General features: G+C 41.9%; 1 protein-coding gene and 1 long non-coding RNA gene across 3 annotated transcripts in view; one reads left to right on the forward strand and one right to left on the reverse strand.

The window, feature by feature from the left end:
- Positions 1-562, reverse strand: part of LOC117501549 (semaphorin-6D-like) — a 187,857-nt gene extending 187,295 nt beyond the window's left edge. For both annotated transcript variants that reach the window (XM_034160443.1, XM_034160442.1), the window contains exon 1: positions 390-562. The gene's annotated coding sequence lies outside the window, so the exon portion shown is untranslated. The remainder of the gene's footprint in view (positions 1-389) is intronic.
- Positions 563-16,920: 16,358 nt separating this feature from the next.
- Positions 16,921-21,398, forward strand: LOC117501559. The gene is made up of 3 exons (XR_004558039.1): positions 16,921-17,005; positions 18,812-18,821; positions 21,388-21,398. It is a non-coding gene; the product is annotated as an uncharacterized LOC117501559 (long non-coding RNA).
- Positions 21,399-22,741: the final 1,343 nt, after the last annotated feature.

Here is a 22,741-nt window from a genome sequence, read left to right on the forward strand (position 1 = left end):
CTCTTCAGTATTTTGCTGTAAAATTAACACTTTAAAGCAAACCTGAGCAAAAAAAAAAAATCCCAAAATATCAGCTTTTATCCGGTTTCGAAACAAAATTAACTTGATTTTGTTTCTGCTGGCATCGTGACAAAAGATGGAAATTAAGCCTGAAATAAACGAAGATTTAAAGAAAACAAGGTGTTTTTTTAAAGTCAAGTCTGTGTGACGGCATAAAGGCACACGCACGCGCCTGCCTTTGCTGCTCACCGACACGCCGGACTGATTGACAGCCATCAATCAAATCTGCCACGCGCACGCTCCTCAAAACAATCACACACGAATTCCAATCGCTGACGCACAAAGGACAACCGTGCGCGTGCAGGCAGAACCAGTGTCCAAAAACTCACCTCGCATCCGGAAACTGGATTCAAATGAGCTGCGACAACCGACACGTAAATCCACAAGAAGCGCGCGTACTTCCTCCAGAAGGAACCGTAATTACAAATCCCGACGCTTCCAAACGGTAAATCCAACCGCGTGCACGGAAGAGAGCAGCAAACCACGTCTCGTTCGAATCCGGATCCACAATGAAGAGACTTTACGGTGCAGCACCTCCGGCTCGAAGCCACGCCCTGCTCATCAGCATAATAGATCCTCAGCAGCCAATCGGAGACGACATCACTCCACCCTGACCTCGCCCACTTTTTTCATCCGCAAAAACAATTTTTATAAATATTGATTAATGATTCATTTGAAAAATAAAAAAATAGTGCTTGTTGAGTAAAATTTAAAAAGGTAATATCAATTATCTACGACGGAGTTTTAGGGCCACATTGAATTTCTTTTTTTTTTTGGACTTGGAGAATAAAGTCGTAATATTACGAAAAGAAAAGTCATAATATTACGAGAATAAAGTCATAATTTTGCGAAAAAAGTCATAATATTACAAGAAAAAAGTCGAAATATTAAATTATGACTTTATTCTCGTAATATTATGACTTTATTCTTGTGAGAATAAAAGTCATAATTTAATATTACGACTTTATTCTCGAAGTCTAAAAAAATTTCTATGTGGCCCTAAAATGCCGTCGTAATTATCAATATGATGTTTATAAAATAAAAATGCAACTAAAAACGCAATACATTCCACGTAAAATTAATGGTGTTTACAACACGGTGTAGATCAAGATGTTAAACGATGTTAATGATGTTAAAAAAGGGTTGTTAGAAAGGCATCGTATAATTAATGTGACATTTTAATTAAAGCATGTATTTCTATTTTTATATTGATGTCACCAATAACTCATTGATTTAGACAACAAATTAAGTGACTTTGTCAAAAATCAGAATGCAAGAATAAAAATTCCTGCACTTTCTCGAAAAAACTGCAATACTATCCTGAACCACAGAGACAGCACAGTAAAGTGTAAAATATAACAATGGACAAAAAAGAAGAAGAGGAAGCATCATCATGCTGTTCTGCAGTGACATCATCAGAACACCTGGTCTGTTATTTTTTGTTGTCAAGCCCCAGTGCATGAGTCAGCTCTTATCTGCTCCCTAGTGGAGAAGCCTTTTATCCACGTCAGCAGACGTATCAAGCTCAGATCTGAGGGCATTACATCAACCACACCATGGAACTAATCCAGGTGCTGGATGGCAATCACCCAGACAGACAATCAGTCCATTCCATTCTCCCCCTCTCTAAAGTAACCTAATGTGATCTGGTTCTTGGTCCAGTGAGACATCGGCATCTATTTTACATCAATTCTAAACTCCGTAAGCTGGTAAAATTGATGCCAAGGCTTGTGTGTCAAACATCACACTGACAAAGTGAGGAACCATGGGGTAATTTTTGATCCTACATTGTCCTTTAAACTCCACATTAGAGATATTACGAGGACTGCTTTCTTCCACCCGCGCTGCTGCCAGACTTTTGACACAAAGCAGAAAGTTTGACCACATTACACTCATTTTGGCATCTCTTCACTGGCTTCCTGTCCCTGTAAGAGATCAGATTTTAAGGTTCTGCTACTAGTCCATAAAACTGTTCACGGACTGGCACCTCCCTACCTAGCTGACCTAATTGAACCCTATGTACTGGCCCGGGCTTTGCATTTTCAGGGTGCAGGACTACTTTGTGTCCCTAGGATGAATAAAAGGTCTGAGAGCTTTCTCTTATCATGTCCCTGTTCTGTGGAATGATCTCCCTGCATCAATAAAACAGTCAGATTCTGTAGAGACTTTCAAGTCCAGACTTATGACGCACTTATTTTCCCTTTTGTATGGCTAGCATACTGGCATAGTCTTTTAGTGAAGGTTAGTGAAGTACCAAATAAACTATCCTTGTGTCTCCTCATCCTGCTCAAATCTGTCGCTCACACTTGGTATAAATTCTTTTCTGTGGTCATGTTGACTGATCTGACAGAGTGGGGATTCCCAGCTGCCAGGGGCTAATTTACATGAATATGCATATTTAAATGTGGGCGTGGAAAGGGGGGCCTGGCGCATGAGCATGTGCACTCAATTCCATGTTGAGTGGGATTTACAAAAGGAACAGGCTTGGATCCATGCGTATGCACACTTTAATACATCTGAATTTTTTTGTGCTTATGCCAGTTTCTGTGTTTTAGCATATGCCATGTTACAGTAGGAAATCCATGCAAGTTTTTGTACATGAGACCCCAGGACCCTAAAGACTTGGACCTTTTTTCTCCTACAAATATATCAGCATCACCAAAACATCTCTGACCTTTGTCCTCATGACTACATAAAATTTTCCAAGGCATCTCTGGATCTCAAAGGCAGAGGATGCAGAGACACTTTTGCCACATACAGATACTTGTCCAAGTCCAGTAAGTCATTGAAAGTTTGGAACTCAGTCTTAATCCAGTCTGATCCCACAAAGATCACAGTATCATCCATAAAGTCCAAGTCAATAAACATTTCATCACCATCAAAAGCACCTCAGTAGACTTCTGGTGCCGTTTAGAGAGTAGATGGGTATTCAGCTCAGTCCACCGCACTATTCATATTTTTTGCCTTGCAAACTTCACACTTTTTGTTTGGAATCATATTTACAAAATCTGCAAAATGTCCAAGTCAAAAGTAAGATCCAAGTGAGACAGAAACATCACTGTTGCTGCACTTGTAACAAGGCAGAGATTAGCCTTCTGCTAGAAGACCACAGAGCTGCGCTGTCTGCAGACTTTAAACCTTCTTCTGAAAGTTTGTCTTATAAGCTGGACAGTGTCCAATCTGCAGTGCGTGACCACGGTTTACGCATTAATTCTCTTGAATCTGCGCACACTGATTTTGATCAGTGTTTGGACCAGCTCAAGGCCAAATACTCTGCAATCCGTAAAGACGACTGGTTAAAATCCAAGATGGCAGACGTGGAGGGATGGAGCAGATGCCAGAATGTTCAGATTATAGGTTTACCTGAAGCTATTGAGGTCCGTTCCCTTCTGTTTTTTCTCCCCAACTCCTCATTGATGTTTTTGAACGGAGTTGGATGCTTCACCGCCGGAGTTGGACAGGGTTCACCGGAGCTTAGCTCCTAAACTGGCTCCTGTAGGAAAACCTAGACCAGTTATCCTGCGCTTTCATCATTATCAAATGAAAGATGTGGTGATTCATGAGGCACATAAAATAGGGGTGCCGGAAAAAAATCGATTCACATCTGAATCGCGATTCTTATTTATTAAGATTCTGAATCGATCCAAAATGTCCAAGAATCGATTTTTAAAAAGCATTTTTTAAAACATTTTCTTACTTACTCGCTGCGTGTACTGTTTGTCAGGCAACGTCTTCCATACTACAGCGTCCCCGCAAGGGGAGGGTCCGGCGTGCTTCAAACATTCGTGAGCTGCATCTTAGCATGGCGGATGAAGAGCTAATTCAGCCCGCACCGTCTTTGCTGAAGGCAAATGTTTGGGCGCATTTTGGATTTTATTATTTGCTGCGTACGAAGGAGCTTGGCATGACTTATGCAGTGTGCAAAATCCGCAAAATGAAAGTCAAGTACTTTGGAAACACTTCAAATCCGCAAGCCCACATGCTATGCTAAAAGAAGCGGAGCAGCAGTATCTGCCGACTACTGACCAGCGCTTCGCTAAACTGCTAGCAAACTCTGAACGAGCAAAGCAGATAAGTAAATTTACATCTAGAATCACTTGATTAACCTTGTAAAGCTGCATTTTCTTAAACATAAACATTTTTTTAAGTAATAGAACTATTTCTCAGAGCTCTTTCAATCAAAAATCGATTATGAATCGAATCGTCACCCCAAGAATCAGAATCGAATTGAATTGTGAGTTGTTGTAAGATTCACATCCCTAACGTAAAAGGGGTGGCCTGACCTACAATGGATATAAGATTCGGTTCCACAAAGATTACAGCCCTGAAGCGATGAGACAGTATGCGGAATCCAAGCGCGCCATGTCAGACTTCTACAAGCAGAGACTCAGGCCTGCGTTCCCGTACCAGGCCAAACTGTGTGTTACTTTGCTGACGGGGGAGAGAAAGTGGCTGCATTCTGTATCTGATAGTGACAAGTTTGTGCAGGACCTGTGCAAATACTAGACATGTTTTTCTTTTCATTTCAATAACTATCTGCTGTCTGCACTGTTACAGGTAAACTGGACTGATTGAGGTTATTACTGCTTCTGCCTTTCCGTTGGTCAGACTGAGATGAGACACTTTCTATTGTTTTTAGGGCTTTCTCATAATTAATACCATTTTATCATCACCCCCCCCCCCCCCCCCCCCCGTATTATCGTTCTGTGTTAACTTTGTTGATCAAGAACAATAACTCTGCCGAAAATGTTTCTGTGATTATTGTAACAGGACAAATTTCCTTACTGCTCAAGGAAGGAAAAGATCAGACTTCCTGTGCTTGTGCTTGTAGTAGATCTATTAACCTACTTAATATGGATGTGAACATTTTGTCCAAATTGTTAGCGTCCCGTACAGATTTAATTTTCCTTTCTATTATATCAAAAGAACAGACTGGTCTTATCAAAGGAAAGCATTCCTTTTTTAATATACACACCCTTTTCAGTGTACTGTAGTCCAAACACCATAGTAATCTCCCTGAAGTCGTAATTTTATTGGATGCTGAAAATGCATTTGATGGCTTGGAATGGAAGTATGATGTTGAAATACTGAAGAAATTTGGTTATGGCGATAGATTTATTTCTTTGATTGGTCTCCTGTATATTTCTCCCCTAGCTTCTGTCTGTACAAAAAATGTAAAATATCAGTATTTTACTCTGTCACATGGTACACGTCAAGGTTGTCCCCTCTCCCCTTTACTTTTTCCTTGAGCAGTAGAGCCACTATCAATAAGTCTCAGAACCTCTTCCTTGCTCCAGGGTGTGTAGTGAGAGTACAGACCATATAGTTGCTCTGTATGCAGACGATTTACTTTTATATGTCACAAATCCAACTAGCCATTTAAAATGTATTATGGCAGTACTCCAAAATTTTGGCTCTTTTTCTGTATATAGACTTAACATACAAAAAAAGTGAATGCTTGCCTATAAATATAGCTGCACAGCATCTCAGACAAACTGATCTTCCTTTCCATGTGATTCATTCTAGTTACATATTTGGGAGTGAATGCAACATGGTTCACGTCAGGCTCTGAGGGCTGCAAATTTTACTCCTCTATTGTCCAGTAATGAGGTCAACTTTTCAATGATGGGCTAATTCCCCGGTATTTGTTTTTGGTAGGATTAATACAGTGAAAATGAATGTTTTACCAAAGTTTTTATTCCTATTAAAGTGTATTCCTTTATTCTTACCAAAAACCTTTTTTAAATCTATTGGTCAAATGATTTCCTCATTCATATAGGGAGGTAAGAGTATGTAAATCATTATTACAAAAATGTCTGCTCTGTCTTTAACTAATTTGATGTCTTATTACTGGATAATTAACATTCAAAAATACATTTACTGGTCAAAACATCCTCATACAACTTGGGGTCAATTAGAAGCTAAGTCGTGTTTGCCTCCCTGTTGTACTTGCCTCTCTTAAAAATATGGAATGAGTTCTGATTTCAATTGGGTTTCTGCTTCTGCTCTTGGCCCTTTCTCCATCTTTCTTAGACATTTCATTTCATCTATGGGGAAAGAAGGGCATTTAAAGTTTCTGTGATCTTTTTAAGGATAATACCTTTCTTAATTTTACCGATATGTCTTCCTTATATGCTTTGTCTTCATCTCATATATTTAATTTTTTTCAAATTACACATTGTGCATCTACTATTTTTACAGAGTTCCCCTCTCTTCCCCAAAACATCCTTTGGCGGACCTCTTTCAACTTATCCCCCATAACAAAGCCCTTGCGGCTATAAAATCTTGTTCTTTCATCCATTCATCCATCCATCCATTATCTTCCGCTTTATCCGGAGTCGGGTCGCGGGGGCAGCAGCTCAAGCAAAGCCGCCCAGACCTCCCGATCCACACACACCTCCCCCAGCTCCTCCGGGGGAACCCCAAGGCATTCCCAAGCCAGCCGAGAGATGTAGTCCCTCCAGTGTGTCCTGGGTCTTCCCCGGGGCCTCCTCCCAGTGGGACGTGCCCGGAACACCTCTCCAGCAAGGCGTCCAGGGGGCATCCGGAAAAGATGCCCGAGCCACCTCAACTGACTCCTTTCGACGTGGAGGAGCAGCAGCTCGAGTCCGAGCTCCTCCCGAGTGACCGAGCTCCTCACCCTATCTCTAAGGGAGCGCCCAGCCACCCTGCGGAGGAAACTCATCTCGGCCGCTTGTACTCGCGATCTCGTTCTTTCGCTCATGAGCCAAATCTCATGACCATAGGTGAGGATCGGAACGTAGATCGATCGGTAAATTGAGAGCTTTGCCCCCTACTCAGCTCTCTCTTCACCACGACGGTCCGATACAGCGACCGCATCACTGCAGATGCTGCACCGATCTGTCTATCGATCTCACGCTCCGTCCGTCCCTCACTCGTGAACAAGACCCCGAGATACTTAAACTCCTCCACTTATATATATATATATATATATATATATATATATATATATATATATATATATATATATATATATATATATACATATATATATATATATATATACACATACATACATACATACATATATACATATACACACACTCAAAAATATAAACGCAGCACTTTTGGTTTTGCTCCCATTTTGTATGAGATGAACTCAAAGATCTAAAACTTTTTCCACATACACAATATCACCATTTCCCTCAAATATTGTTCACAAACCAGTCTAAATCTGTGATAGTGAGCACTTCTCCTTTGCTGAGATAATCCATCCCACCTCACAGGTGTGCCATATCAAGATGCTGATTAGACACCATGATTAGTGCACAGGTGTGCCTTAGACTGCCCACAATAAAAGGCCACTCTGAAAGGTGCAGTTTTGTTTTATTGGGGGGGATACCAGTCAGTATCTGGTGTGACCACCATTTGCCTCATGCAGTGCAACACATCTCCTTCGCATAGAGTTGATCAGGTTGTCAATTGTGACCTGTGGAATGTTGGTCCACTCCTCTTCAATGGCTGTGCGAAGTTGCTGGATATTGGCAGGAACTGGTACACGCTGTCGTATATGCCAGTCCAGAGCATCTCAAACATGCTCAATGGGTGACATGTCCGGTGAGTATACCGGCCATGCAAGAACTGGGACATTTTCAGCTTCCAAGAATTGTGTACAGATCCTTGCAACATGACGCCGTGCATTATCCTGCTGCAACATGAGGTGATGTTCTTGGATGTATGGCACAACAATGGGCCTCAGGATCTCATCACGGTATCTCTGTGCATTCAAAATGCCATCAATAAAATGCACGTGTTCTTCGTCCATAACAGACGCCTGCCCATACCATAACCCCACCGCCGCCATGGGCCACTCGATCCACAACACTGACATCAGAAAACCGCTCACCCACACGATACCACACACGCTGTCTGCCATCTGCCCTGAACAGTGTGAACCGGGATTCATCCGTGAAGAGAACACCTCTCCAACGTGCCAAACGCCAGCGAATGTGAGCATTTGCCCACTCAAGTCGGTTACGACGACGAACTGGAGTCAGGTCGAGACCCCGATGAGGACGACGAGCATGCAGATGAGCTTCCCTGAGATGGTTTCTGACAGTTTGTGCAGAAATTCTTTGGTTATGCAAACCGATTGTTTCAGCAGCTGTCTGAGTGGCTGGTCTCAGACGATCATGGAGGTGAACATGCTGGATGTGGAGGTCCTGGGCTGGTGTGGTTACACGTGGTCTGCGGTTGTGAGGCTGGTTGGATGTACTGCCAAATTCTCTGAAATGCCTTTGGAGACGGCTTATGGTAGAGAAATGAACATTCAATACACGAGCAACAGCTCTGGTTGACATTCCTGCTGTCAGCATGCAAATTGCACGCTCCCTCAAATCTTGCGACATCTGTGGCATTGTGCTGTGTGATAAAACTGCACCTTTCAGAGTGGCCTTTTATTGTGGACAGTCTAAGGCACACCTGTGCACTAATCATGGTGTCTAATCAGCATCTTGATATGGCACACCTGTGAGGTGGGATGGATTATCTCAGCAAAGGAGAAGTGCTCACTATCACAGATTTAGACTGGTTTGTGAACAATATTTGAGGGAAATGGTGATATTGTGTATGTGGCAAAAGTTTTAGATCTTTGAGTTCATCTCATACAAATGGGAGCAAAACCAAAAGTGTTGCGTTTATATTTTTTGTTGAGTGTATATATATATATATATATATATATATATATATATATATATATATATATATATATATATATATATATATATATATGTGTGTGTGTGTATGTAATTGGGAAGAAGAGTTGGGACTCAAATTCAGGGAAGGTTTCAAGGCAATTGAAAGAATTTATACGTCATCATCTTGTGCAAGACTTTCCCTAATTCAATTTAAAATAGTACATAGGCTGCATTTTTCAAAGTCAAAATAATCCAACATTTGCCTCAGATCTGTGTGACTGATGTAGCTCCTCTCCCTGTGATTTAAGTTATGTTTTTTTTTCCTTTGCCCCAAACTTCAGTGACATTGGATTTCATATTTTGATGTTATCTCTAACATTCTTGGCATCAGTCTACAGCCTTGTCCTCTGATCGATGTTTTGGAATTCCTGAAGTCATCATTGTGTCCCCTTACTAACTCACAGGCTGATGTAATTGCCTTTACCTCATTGCTGGCATGTCACAGAATATTATTTTCTTGTAAAGTTCCATTAAAGATCGTATGCTTTTCTTAAAACTTGAAAAAAAATCAAGTTTACTGTTGGGGGGGCTGATGAGTTTCTAAAAGTGTGGCAACCATGTAATTGTCAGGATTTAGGCCGGATCTGGGCTTTGATTCGGTTTTTCCCCTCTTTCTTTTTCCCTTCACGTGCCCCAGCTTTGATTTATTAGTCTTTTTTTTTTGTCGTATTTATTCTCTATTCTGTTTTTGCTTTGTCACTTTGTTTCTTTGTTACTTTCATACTTTGGCCATTGCTCAGTTTCATTCTAGTTTGTTCTGGCAGTTTGTTTTCATTGTTTATCTTTTAGCTATCATCTGTTTATTTTTGTTGTTCTCATTTCTGTTTTGTGTTGTGCTTTAATATTGGATTTTGCTTTCTGTTAATTAGTCAGTTCCTGTTTAGCTTTGCTTTAGTATTGATTTTCTATTTTATGATCAGTTCTCATGTAGTTTTTCCTCTTGTACTTATTATATCTTGGTTTGCTTTTAGTTCCCATGATTCATGCTCTGTCCTGGTCCTCTTCATAGTAGTATTATATTCTGTCCATAGATTACATTTTAGCTCTGTTCTCAGTTTGTCCTCATTTGTTTGTGTTCACTCCACTCCCTGCACCTGCCATTGTGTCTTCATCTCTCACTCAAACCGGATTGTGTTGCCATTTCATGCCTCTCCATCAGCTCTTGTGTCCCCGTCTCACACTTTGATTCTGTCTCCTTTGTGTTTCCATTCACTCACGCTCTTTGCACCTGCTATGCATCTTTGTATCCTACGTCACTTCACTTTGTGCACTCCCTTCCTCACCATCTTCCTGATGTATAATCTTTGTCTACCTGCCACACCCCCTTTCTAGATTGTTCCTCACGTGCACCTTGTTAACAGCTGTCTTATTTAAACACCTCCCAGCCACCACTCCCCTGCCAGTTTGTCGTTGTTTGTACACATTCCAGCCTTCTGTCTACAGTCCTGTTTTTGCTTAGCCGTGTACTCTATCTTGCTCTGTTTACTTTGACCACACCTTTTGTCTCATCCCTGATGTCAGTGTTTGCTCGTGCCTCTGAACCCTGATTGAATATGACTGCATTTTTGTCTTACCTTGTTTGTACCTCTGCTCCGCTGCTTGATCACCTGTGTACCGTACCTCAGCCTAGAATAAAGACGGCAACTTCTTTTACACCTAAACCTGATCCGATTGTCATGGGAGCGTGTTTTTTTAATTATTATTATTTATTTATGTATTTTAATTGTTATTGTTTTGGAGGGCCTATGGTTGATATGTTGGTGTTGGATATTTGTGAAGGTTTGGGTTGTGTCACACTGACCTACTTGATTGCACCTTTACAACGTTAGCACTTTGTAAGTGATGTGCTGGTGTTTTGTTTTGACCTTTCATGGAAAAAAAGATAAATAAATGTCTCGGACACTCGAGTGAAGAGAGGGGCAGAGCTGTCGACTGATCACCACATGGTGGTGAGTTGGATCCGCTGGGAGGGTAGGAAGACGGTAAGACCTGACAGGCCCAAACATATCGTGAGGGTCTGCTGGGAACGACTGGCGGAACCCTCTGTCAGCGAGGTCTTCAACTCCCACCTCCGGGAGAGCTTCTCCCAGATCCCGGGGGAGGTTGGAGATATGGAGTCCGAGTGGACCATGTTCTCCACCTCCATTGTCGATACGGCTGCTCGTAGCTGTGGTTGCAAGGTCTCTGGTGCCTGTCGCGGCGGCAATCCCCGAACCCGGTGGTGGACACCGGAAGTAAGGGATGCTATCAAGCTGAAGAAGGAGACCTACTTGTCTTTGTTGGTAGGTGGGACCCCAGAGACAGCTGACAGGTACTGGCAGGCCAAGCGTGCCGCAGCCCATGCGGTCGCAGAGGCAAAAACTCGGGTCTGGGAGGAGTTCGGGGAGGCTATGGAGGAGGACTATCGGTCGGCCTCGAAGAGATTCTGGCAAACCGTCCGACGCCTCAGGAGGCGGAAGCAGCTCTCCACCAGCACTGTTTACGGTGCGGGTGGGGAGCTGTTGACCCTGACTGGGGATGTTGTCAGGCGGTGGAAGGAGTACTTCGAGGATCTCCTCAATCCCATTGTCACGTCTTCCGAAGAGGAAGCAGAGACTGGGGACTCGGAGGTGGACTCATCCATTACCCAGGCCGAAGTCACCGAGGTGGTTAGAAAGCTCCTCGGTGGCAAGGCTCCTGGGGTGGATGAAATCCGTCCTGAGTACCTTAAGTCTCTGGATGTTGTGGGGCTGTCTTGGCTGACACGCCTCTGCAACATCGCGTGGCGATCGGGGACAATGCCTCTGGATTGGCAGACTGGGGTGGTGGTCCCTCTGTTTAAGAAGGGGGACCGGAGGGTGTGTTCCAACTATAGGGGGATCACACTCCTCAGCCTCCCCGGTAAGGTCTATTCCAAAGTACTGGAGAGGAGAATTCGACCGATGGTTGAACCTCGGATTCAGGAGGAGCAGTGTGGTTTTCGTCCTGGTCGCGGCACACTGGACCAGCTCTACACGCTCCATCGGGTGCTCGAGGGTTCATGGGAGTTTGCCCAACCAGTCCGCATGTGTTTTGTGGATCTGGAGAAGGCATTCGACTGTGTCCCTCGGCGCACCCTGTGGGGAGTGCTCCGGGAGTACGGGGTCCGGGGTCCTTTGCTAAGGGCTATCCAGTCCCTGTACGACCGCAGCAGGAGCTTGGTTCGCATTGCCGGTAGTAAGTCAAACCTGTTTCCAGTGCACGTTGGCCTCCGCCAGGGCTGCCCTTTGTCACCGGTTCTGTTCATTATTTTTATGGACAGAATTTCTAGGCGCAGCCAGGGTGTAGAGGGGGTCTGGTTTGGGAACCACAGAATCTCGTCTCTGCTGTTTGCGGACGATGTGGTTCTGTTGGCTTCATCAAATTAGGGCCTTCAGCGTGCACTGGGGCGGTTTGCAGCCGAGTGTGAAGTGTCCGGGATGAAAATCAGCACCTCCAAATCCGAGGCCATGGTTCTCGACCTGAAAAAGGTGCTTTGCCCTCTTCAGGTCGGTGGAGTGTCCTTGCCTCAAGTGGAGGAGTTTAAGTATCTTGGGGTCTTGTTCACGAGTGAGGGATGGATGGAGCGTGAGATCTATAGACGGATCGGTGCAGCATCTGCAGTGATGCGGTCGCTGTATCGGACCGTTGTGGTGAAGAGAGAGCTGAGTAGGGGGGCAAAGCTCTCGATTTACCGATCGATCTGCGTTCCGATCCTCACCCATGGTCATGAGATTTGGCTCATGACCGAAAGAACGAGATCGCGAGTACAAGCGGCCGAGATGAGTTTCCTCCGCAGGGTGGCTGGACGCTCCCTTAGAGATAGGGTGAGGAGCTCGGTCACTCAGGAGGAGCTCGGAGTCGAGCCGCTGTTCCTCCACGTCGAAAGGAGTCAGTTGAGGTGACTCGGGCATCTTTTCCGGATGCCCCCTGGACGCCTCGCTGGAGAGGTGTTCCGGGCACGTCCCACTGGGAGGAGGCCCCGGGGAAGACCCAGGACACGCTGGAGGAACTACATCTCTCGGCTGGCTTGGGAACGCCTTGGGGTTCCCCCGGAGGAGCTGGAGGAGGTGTGTGTGGATCGGGAGGTCTGGGCCGCTTTGCTTGAGCTGGATGGATGGATGGATGGATAAATGTATAAAAAATGCACCCCAGTAACTGTTTTCCAGAACATGACCCAACACCCAGTTATTTATTTTGAAATTTCTTAAAGTTAATTTTGCCATAAAATCATCAAGACTTCTCACTGCTGTAAAATCACCTCCACCAGCAAAGTTTAATTAAAATTTCCAGCTGACAAAATGAGTTTGTTGCTCTGCAGATAATTAGAGCGAAAAAGAAAATGGAAGCACTGGGATTAGATGCCAAATCCCCCTCTGCTTGTGTCTGTGTGTCCTTCCTCAGATCTCCTCCCCCTCCTCCTCATCAGCATCAGCATCAGGCTGTTTATGAAAAAACAACAAATTACAGGATATGAGGACTTGTGATGTCGGGGGAAATAAGCCTGTGAATGTGCTTGACTTAGCGTTTCTGCATTCTTGATTAAACACCAATGAGAGAAAAGGTCCAAGCTGGTTCTAGTTACTGTTCACAACCTGCAGTGGTACTCAGAGCGTATATTTTCCTGCCAAGGTTCAATGTACCTGCAGTCCTGTGAAAAGATCAACCAAGATGTAACCGTTTATATGGGTGATTCTTTAACTACGGGCACTATTGGGCTTGTAAATGTAATTTCCACCACACCATTGCCTTACAATATAAAGCGCCTTGGGGCAACTGTTTGTTGTGATTTGGCGCTATATACATGTGCTCTGATGTCACTGTTTATCTCCATATAAACTACCCAAACAATCTTTCATACAAACTGTTTAAAGGGACATTACAGTGTTGTGGTGGAAATTACGGCAATAGTGTGGGACAACTACACTTTGTTTAAAAAAAATCACAACAGTTGTATGACATTGAATACCCCAATTATGTTTTGATTATTTTACTGATTTTATTCAGATATTTTAAAACATTAGAAAAAATGTTTCTTTACCATTCATTTTTATCATTGAAGATCAAAAGTCTGGGTGTGGGACAAGCACTAACTGCTAGCGAATGCTAACTGCTAGCGATTCACAACAAGACTGTTGTTAAATAACGTTCAGAGTAGATACAATTAATAACCAGAAGAGTGCTAAACAGAAATAAAAGAAGCGTATACAACCATGTGAAGTTCAGAGTGGCGTCACATCAACAAACAATCCGTCAGAAGCAAGTTGCCAGATCTATGAAAATCTGTGAAAACACACCAATGCAAGGTGTCGCTAAATGTTGCAGAAAATGGCTGTCATGTTCTTTCCAAATCCGTGATCACAAAAGCAGTTTCCTCAGTAAGACTGGCCAGTGTCCTGCATGTCACAGCTTAGCTTAGCATGGTGTGATGCGACGCTGTGGCACAAACCACAACTACATTTTGTTTAAAAAAATCACAACAGTTGTATGACATTGAATACCTCAATTATGTTTTGATTATTTTACTGATATTTTATTCAGAGATATTTTAAAACATTAGAAAAAACGTTTTTTTTTTTTACCATTGAAGATCAAAAGTCTGGGTGTGGGACAAGCACAAAACGGCAATATTTGCATATAATGATGCTGAAAAAAGGTGAAAAAGTCATCATAGACTACTAGAACAAATTTCTTAACACACTTTCATTGTAAAGATAACTATAAAAGTGTGAAATTTCCCCTTTTTCTGCTTTTCATACAATATGATCAAAGGACATAATAAGTGCCCGTAGTCTAAGAATCACCCACATACAGGGTGGTCCTGTCCACAGTATGCCAAAAATAAAAATGTGACTTTCTCAAGGTGCTTCCTGACAAATTTGTTGTTCTTAATGAGAAAATGTTTGGTCCACCTATTTGGTGAAAACAAACAGTCCAGTTTCTTCGCTTCCGGGAACGGACGTCGATGCCACTCAACTTGCAGCAGGTATTGGCGCTGCTGTAGGATCTGATTGTAATCCTGGATAAGTGCAACTCCTCACTCAGCAAAATCACTGACAGCAGCAATGTTATCCAGGACCTGCTGTGAAGACTGGAATGATGGGTCATCCTCCCACTCTGAGTGGATGAGGAAGTCCATGTTGATGTTGATTGCCTCAAAAATGCGACCTGAAGCAGATGTAACAAAATCGGCCACTAATGAACTAATGTATGTGGGTGATTCTTAGACTACGGGCACTTATTATGTCCTTTGATCATATTGTATGAAAAACAGAAAAAAGGGGAAATTTCACACTTTTATAGTTATCTTTACACTGAAAGTGTGTTAAGAAATTTGTTCTAGTAGTCTATGATGATTTTCACCTTTTTTCAGCATCATTGTATGCAAATACTGCCGTTTTGTGCTTGTCCCACACCCAGACTTTTGATCTTCAATGATAAAAATGAATGGTAAAGAAACGTTTTTTTTTCTAATGTTTTAAAATATCTCTGAATAAAATATCAGTAAAATAATCAAAATATAATTGGGGTATTCAATGTCATACAACTGTTGTGATTTTTTTTAAACAAAATGTAGTTGTCCCACACTATTGCCGTAATTTCCACCACAACACTGTAATTTACATTTACAAGGCCAATAGTGCCCGTAGTTAAAGAATCACCCATGTATCCAGTCCGTAACTCAAAATGTCACTCGCACGTCACAAAAAACAGGGGCCAGATGGCAGTGGTTAATGTTCTCCAAATCTCATGAAACATCACCCAATTTGTTTTTACCCTTTAAAGGAACCAAAAACTGAAGAAGCACCTTGAAAAAGTTGAAGTTTGTTTTTCAGGGCCACCAATATATATTGGTGGCCCTGAAAAACAAACTTCAACTTTCAGAGTATTCACATAGCTTCACTTTTTCTACATTTTGTTATGTTACAGCCTTATTCCAAAGTGAATGAAATTAATTTTTTTCCTCAAACTTAAATTATGCAAAGTTTCTGTCATAAGGTGGAATAGTGTGCAAGTTCAGAATGTTTTTAGAACCTTAGATCTTAGACGTCAAGTTTTGAGAAGACAAAGTCAAACCTTTTATTTCCTGTTATTTACATAAATTTTTTTATGTTAATTTACTGTCTTAATGTATTTATGTAAAATGCTGAAGTTCTTGTTATCATATACACATTATTATTATTATTATTATTTTACTATTACTTTTATTTTGTCATTTGAATTTTCAGTGGACCACAATGGAAATTTATGTTTTCAGTTTCTTGTGCATCCATGTATTTTTAATGTATTTACAATTATATTATGTACTTACATTGAACTTATACTCAATAAAATCCCGCACAGACACACGCTTTTAATATATAAATGATTTACTGCCCCCTGCTGGAATGACGTGTGAGTCCAGAATGTAATTATCAATGTCCATTGTTCAGTGTTATTAACTAATATCTGTACTTCCTCAAAAATATTTGTCCTGTCAACATTCTGTTTTGGCAGTGTTCACTCTTGGCCCAAAATACAGAAGGATACCAAATGCCAAATGTCAGCTATCCCCAGTTTCTACGTGATCGAAGCCATACACATGCACGCATGCATACATGTACACAGAGGCCACTTGACTATATTATAATTAGATACAGCTCTGATGTCTGAATCTATGTAGATCCTAATCCTGATCCAGATCCTGATCAGAGCAAAATTTCTGTTGTTGGTTGCTTATAACCAACAATAATAACTTTCAAGAGAGCACATGCTTTCGCCAAGTCCACATGGTCCTGCATGCTTAAAATGTCTTCTGGATCCTGAATCCAAAATATGTTCTCGATCAAATTCAACATCAAATCCTTCATTTTCTAGGACATTATCCAGCTGCACACTTCACCATCCTCTCAAAATGCCTTTAGTTAAATGTTGCTATGTGCCAAGTATTAAATGTCCAGCATTTCTGTTGAGCTTTTCCATCTGAAGTAGATGCTCAAAGTGCTTTACAATGATGCCTTACATTCACACATTCACACACACACTGATGTCAGGGTGCTGCCATGCAGGGTGATCAACTGCACACCAGGAGCAACTTGCATTGCCAAGGTCAGATCCTCTGGTTTCAAGTCCACCGCTTTAACTTCCAGACCTTCGCCTCATCATAAACTTTTTTCTGGATCTCAGTTCCAGGATATATTCTGCATCCCCTCCAAAATTGAATCACTTATTTCCCAGAACATTATCTGTCTGTTCACCAAATGTCTATGAAATCAAACAGACAGACAAACAGCAGTGAAAACACTACCTCCTTGGTGAAGGTAATAAGTAAAGTGAAGCTTCATTTTAGTACAAAAAGGATTCACACTGGTTTGAATAAAGATGACAGGAACAGCATGAGTCCTCCATCACAGAGATTACACTTCAGTCAGGGTCACACGTTAAACACCAAACAAAATGCATGAAATAAATAAATACATGAGCATCAGTAAGCTGATGTTTCATTTCCTATGGTGACTTGTGCAGCTGCAGCAGGCTGCTGCAGCAGCCCGTAAATCAAAAGCCTCCCAAGGGTCACACGAGAAAAGAACACGCAAGAGTTGTGATGGCAAAATTACACCCAGAATTACACTTCATTTCTATTTCATGAACCCCTTCCCTTGATTCATTCTCAAATCTCAACCTGCAAATTTCAGATATTCAAACTTCCACATCTCACTTAATATAAAAAAGCCTTCATTAGTTTGATCAAAAATCATCAGAAATCACAAATGTTGCACTTTACTGATGATGGTATAAAATGTTTTTTTGAGATGAAGTGAAACTGCAGAATTCTCTTGTTCGGTGTGCATGCATCGCAAACATGGCACAGCAGCAAAATCTGGCGATCTGCACGGGGAACAGGGAATTACTACCCATATGGCACTTCATAATACAAATTATAAAACTTCCACGGATACACAGACGGTGTCAGAAAACAGCTGGTGGCTGCGAACCATCAGAGAAACAATCAATCCAGAGATTAGTTGCACATTTTAACAAGACGCCACACTAATGTGTTCAATATTTCTCAATGTAAAAAACATCATTGAGGTTTGGCAGCAGTTAGTACTCCAAAATGGGGTTTTATAATCGATCATGTATTGTATTAACTTTCTCGATTATTGAACTTCATAAAATCCTGCTGCACTGCAGGAGATCCACAAAGCGGCACAAAAATTGTTAAAAAAGTGAATTATATCAGGTCAAGTCTGGGAGCATGTGTTGGCACTGCACATCGCTGCATCAACCACACTATGCAGCCCCCCCCCCCAGCAGACAGCTGGTCCATCACTACATCTTAGAACAATCGCTGGTACGCAACTGTGTGTCTGCTTCTGGACTACCTCTCAGCAGTCGCTGGGCCTGTCTGCTCAAAATTTGGCACGCAGATTAAGTTGGGGGTGGAGGAGTGTATTCATTATTATATGGCTGCGACACTACGTGCGCTCTGATTGGCTGATTACCGGTCAGATATGTTCCCATATCGGACCGGTTTCCATGACAGTCAGTCATGGAAACGTATTTCTTTACAAACCAGAAGCTAAAAACGCGATTAGAAAAAACACGTTGGATATGAACGTACTCCATAAATATCGAAACAGCATCTGAAAAAACACACAGATTGAAAGCTCTTTACCAGCTAACAACCGGACCATCTGTTACCAACTTCTTCATGGAGGTGAAGCGAACAAGTCGGACAACAAGCCATCAGCAGCTTTCATATTCGAGTGATACTGTAAGTTTGCGTGTTTATATATATGAGGTCTGTTAGAAAAGTATCCGACCTTATTATTTTTTTCAAAAACCATATGGATTTGAATCACGTGTGATTACATCAGACATGCTTGAACCCTCGTGGGCATGCGAGAGTTTTTTCACGCCTGTCGGTTACGTCATTCGCCTGTGGGCAGTCTTTGAGTGAGGAGTGGCCCACCCTCTCGTCGATTTTTTCATTGTTTAGGAATGGCTCAGAGACTGCTGCTTTGTTTGATAAAAATTTTTTCAAAAACTGTAAGGCACAACTGAGTGGACACCATTCGATAAATTCAGCTGGTTTTCGATAAAATTTTAACGGCTGATGAGAGATTTTGGTCTGGTAGTGTCGCTTTAAGGACGGCCCACGGCCCCTGACAGCGATCTGCGCTCCGAGGCGGCGTCGTCTCGCTGTTTCAAGCTGAAAACTTCCACATTTCAGGCTCTGTTCACCCAGGTCGTCATCAGAGAACAGAGAAGTTTCAGAAGACGTCGGCATGAGGAGTTTATGCGGACATTCCATTGTTAAAGGAGATTTTGTAATGAAAGAACGTGCAGGGAGATTTGCTTGTCAGGCCGGACCCAACCCCGGGGGGTTGCGACAAGAAAAACACCTCCATTGGAAACCTTAACGGACAAGTTGGAACATGCCCAGCTGTTAAACAATTTCTCAGATACTCACTTGTTGAAAGCCATCAAAAGCCGCCTGAATTTTACAAATGGTTTTCAACACGGAGGTGTTTTTCCTGTCGCTGCGCACACAGATTTGCGTCGTCATCATGGAACCGACTCGGCGAATCTGCCCGCACGTTCTTTCATTACAAAATCTCCTTTAACAGTGGAATGTCCGCATAAACTCCTCATGCCAACTTCTTCTGAAACTTCTCTGTTCTCTGACGACGTCCTTGGTGAACAGAGCCTTAAATTAGGATGTTTTCAGCTCGAAACAGCCAGACGGACGCCACCTCCGACTGCGCCGCGCCGATCCGCTTTGTGAGCTGTCCTTAAAGCGAAAGAAACTCCACAACCTCTCATCAGCCGTTTAACTTTTCACCGAAAACCAGCTGAATTTCTCGAATAGTGTCCACTCGGATATCCCTCACAGGTCCTGAAAAAATTTTGATAAAGCAACACGCGCCATCTCCAGCAACGTCGCAGACAAAGGATTTCAGCCGAGAGGGCTGGACCAGTGCTCACTCAAAGCCTGCCCACAGGCGAATGACGTCACCGACATGCGTGAAAAAACTCACACATGCGCACAAGAGTTCAAGCATGTCTGGTGTAATTGCACGTGATTCAAATCCATATAGTTTTTTTTAATATAAAACTGTCGGTTTCTTTTCTAATAGACCTCGTATATAATAGCCATATAATAAATGGATTATTAACCTCACTTGCTCGGTCTGTACGGGAATATCAGACCTCCGTGTTTTTCGCACAGACCTCGCTAACCTGTACTGACAACACGTTGGTCTGATATTTCCCTGTACAGTCCTCACAGTCAGTTAATAATCCTTTATTTTCATCGAGCTCAGTCTGAAACCCTAAAAGTTACTGGGGTCTGAAAAAAGCCTACTTTTCCCTATGGTACCCAGCTCAGCCAAATTTGGTACAACTGGGTGTTGCCATGTACGTGCCTGAATTAGGTCATGAATGGGCTAGAACCCTAAAAGTTATTGGAGTCAGAAAAATACACCTCCTCCAAAAAAGAGAAAGTTACAGTCTATGGTCAATATACAAGATCCCTCACAGCAAGAAGGTTGTGGGATCGCTTCCTGCCCTTTTTGTGTGGAGTTTGCATGTTCTCCCTATGTCTGTGTGGGTTTCCCCCAAGCACACTGGTTTCCTCCCACAGTCAAAAACATGCTGTGGAACATCTACCAAGGACAACAGATGGAAATTAGCAGATGGCTATAATCTGTCTTTTTTACTTCACTGTGTGGTGATGTACATGAACTGACAGTGTCCTTTCATAATTCAAAAATATAATACAATGCTAAAATAACCTCAGCTGTATGAGCATCATGTTCTTTACAATTTACAGCTGTTTAATACATTATTAAGATGCTATTGTATTACATAGAATGTGTACATGTTCAATAAAGCCCCTCTATCAATCAATCAATCATAAACAATATTTACATTTTAAGAGTGGAAGTTGTGTAAATCAAGGAATATTTGTAGATCGCCCTCTGTGCATTTGCAGGTATTAATGAGACAAATTTTACTCCATAGGAAGTTAGCTTTGAGTTAGCAGAAGTTAATATGTACGCTGACGTCTACAAAATGTCTTGTAAATGACTCCAGAGGTGTTATCAGGTTACAAAAACAGCATTTTCAGTTGTAGAAATGTTTATTTCTCGCTAACTTTTACATAACATATGACAAAGCGGTTATATTTACAGTTTTGCAGTTTTGCATCTAGCAACCAGCATGTGATGTCACCATGCTAACATCTGTGAAATGTTTTGTAAATAGGTACAGAGGGGTTAATTGGTTCCAAAAACAGCGTTTTCAGTTTTAGAAATGTTTATTTCTTGCTAGCTTTTACATAATATATATATAAAAAAAACATGGATATAAACACACAAAATGAAGCAATTTTGAAGAGACCAGCCACTGACGTTACGGTGCAGCTCTACTCTGATTGGCTGTCACGCCCACCACTCAAAAACAAAACTGAACACACTGAAACAGAATGTGACTTTTTAACATCTTAAAATAGGTCAAGATTAGCCATCATTGAACTTGTCCAATGTCTGTGTCCCAAGAATGTTCCCTGTCAAAATGAAGACCCTAGGACTGGACTTATGCTAAGCACAGACAGACAGACGGACAGACGGATAGACAGACGACAAACGGACAGATGAAAAGTCTTCGCAATACCCAATGGCCATATTTGATGGCCTTGGGTAAAAATCTGTAAATCTGGAGTGCTTATCCACAGTATTAGTCTCTGCCATTTGTGCTAAACATGGGCGTGTCCTTGATCTAATCCTGCCGCTGGGGTCCTCACCACTGAGGTGCCTGCATACAGGGTGCATTTATTGTCAGCAGTTCAATCCTGGAGGTGGTGAATGCAAAATGTCAAAGAAATTCAAAATTGTTGATGTTTTATGCAATTTTTACTGGTTGTCCTGGACAAAAGGTGATGGTTAAATGCCTTGCTGGAGGGTGCTTCAGCTGTCCTGCCTAAATGATGAAGATTTAGTTTAAAGCCTCATTTTTATTTAAATCTCTGAGACACACATGCTGACACAATGCAAACTATCAGTTTTTTCAGCAGCCGTTGATTGTTGCTACAGAAGCTGATGGAATGTTCTGAGAGAGGAATCTAATCACAGCTCTGGTGCACCGTTACGTCGCCTCATATCATTTATTTTCTTAATCCACCCCTCGCTCTCTCTCTCACTCTTAATCCTCCTCATCCTTCTCATTCTGTGGAAAACTTTCATTTTCATATCACACAAATAGAACGAATAAAAACCCATTTGTCCTCTGGAGCTTCAGCTTATTTCATCTCATTTTCAGATATAATTTCATCTTGTGTCTTTTAGTATCTTCTTTTCAGCTTCTTGAGGACAGAAGGTCCTCATCAGGAAAGAGTTACATTTTGATGGCGATCTAGATCTTATTATCTCTTCAGTTATGAGATATGAGCTTCTTTGATGTTTATAACTCCAATATTCATTTCATTTCTTTAACACTATAAGACACGACACTTACAAAGATTTTTTTTATTTTTTTTTTTACAGTTCAGTAAATTCAGAATTATTCTGACTGTTAATGGACACTTCTTCTTTCTGCAAGGGCTGGTATTGTAGTAAAGAGTTGACTTCCACAAACCTTTAAGTCTTAATAACAGAGGAACACCTAGAAAATTTAGCAAACACAGAGCTATGTTGATATTCTTTAAATCTGATGTTGGGTCTCATGTAACAATAAAAACTGGCATCTACCTTCAGCATCATTCCATCTGTTCACAGTGTACTCACACTGCCCTTTTCACAGCTCAGGTAGCCATAATAACAAAGAGAACAGTTTATCCATCTCCAAGTGCATCAACACTTAGCTAGTTAAACGTTCTGACCCTAGCGTAATGTAACATCACCGTTCTTCAGGTGGACTAAAACTCCGACCACCTCCGACACTTTGAAGACACTCATATTGTTGTTCTACACTTCAGCAGCAGA

Source organism: Thalassophryne amazonica, chromosome 20, assembly GCF_902500255.1.
Source record: "Thalassophryne amazonica chromosome 20, fThaAma1.1, whole genome shotgun sequence".
NCBI classification, from domain to species: Eukaryota; Metazoa; Chordata; class Actinopteri; order Batrachoidiformes; family Batrachoididae; genus Thalassophryne; species Thalassophryne amazonica.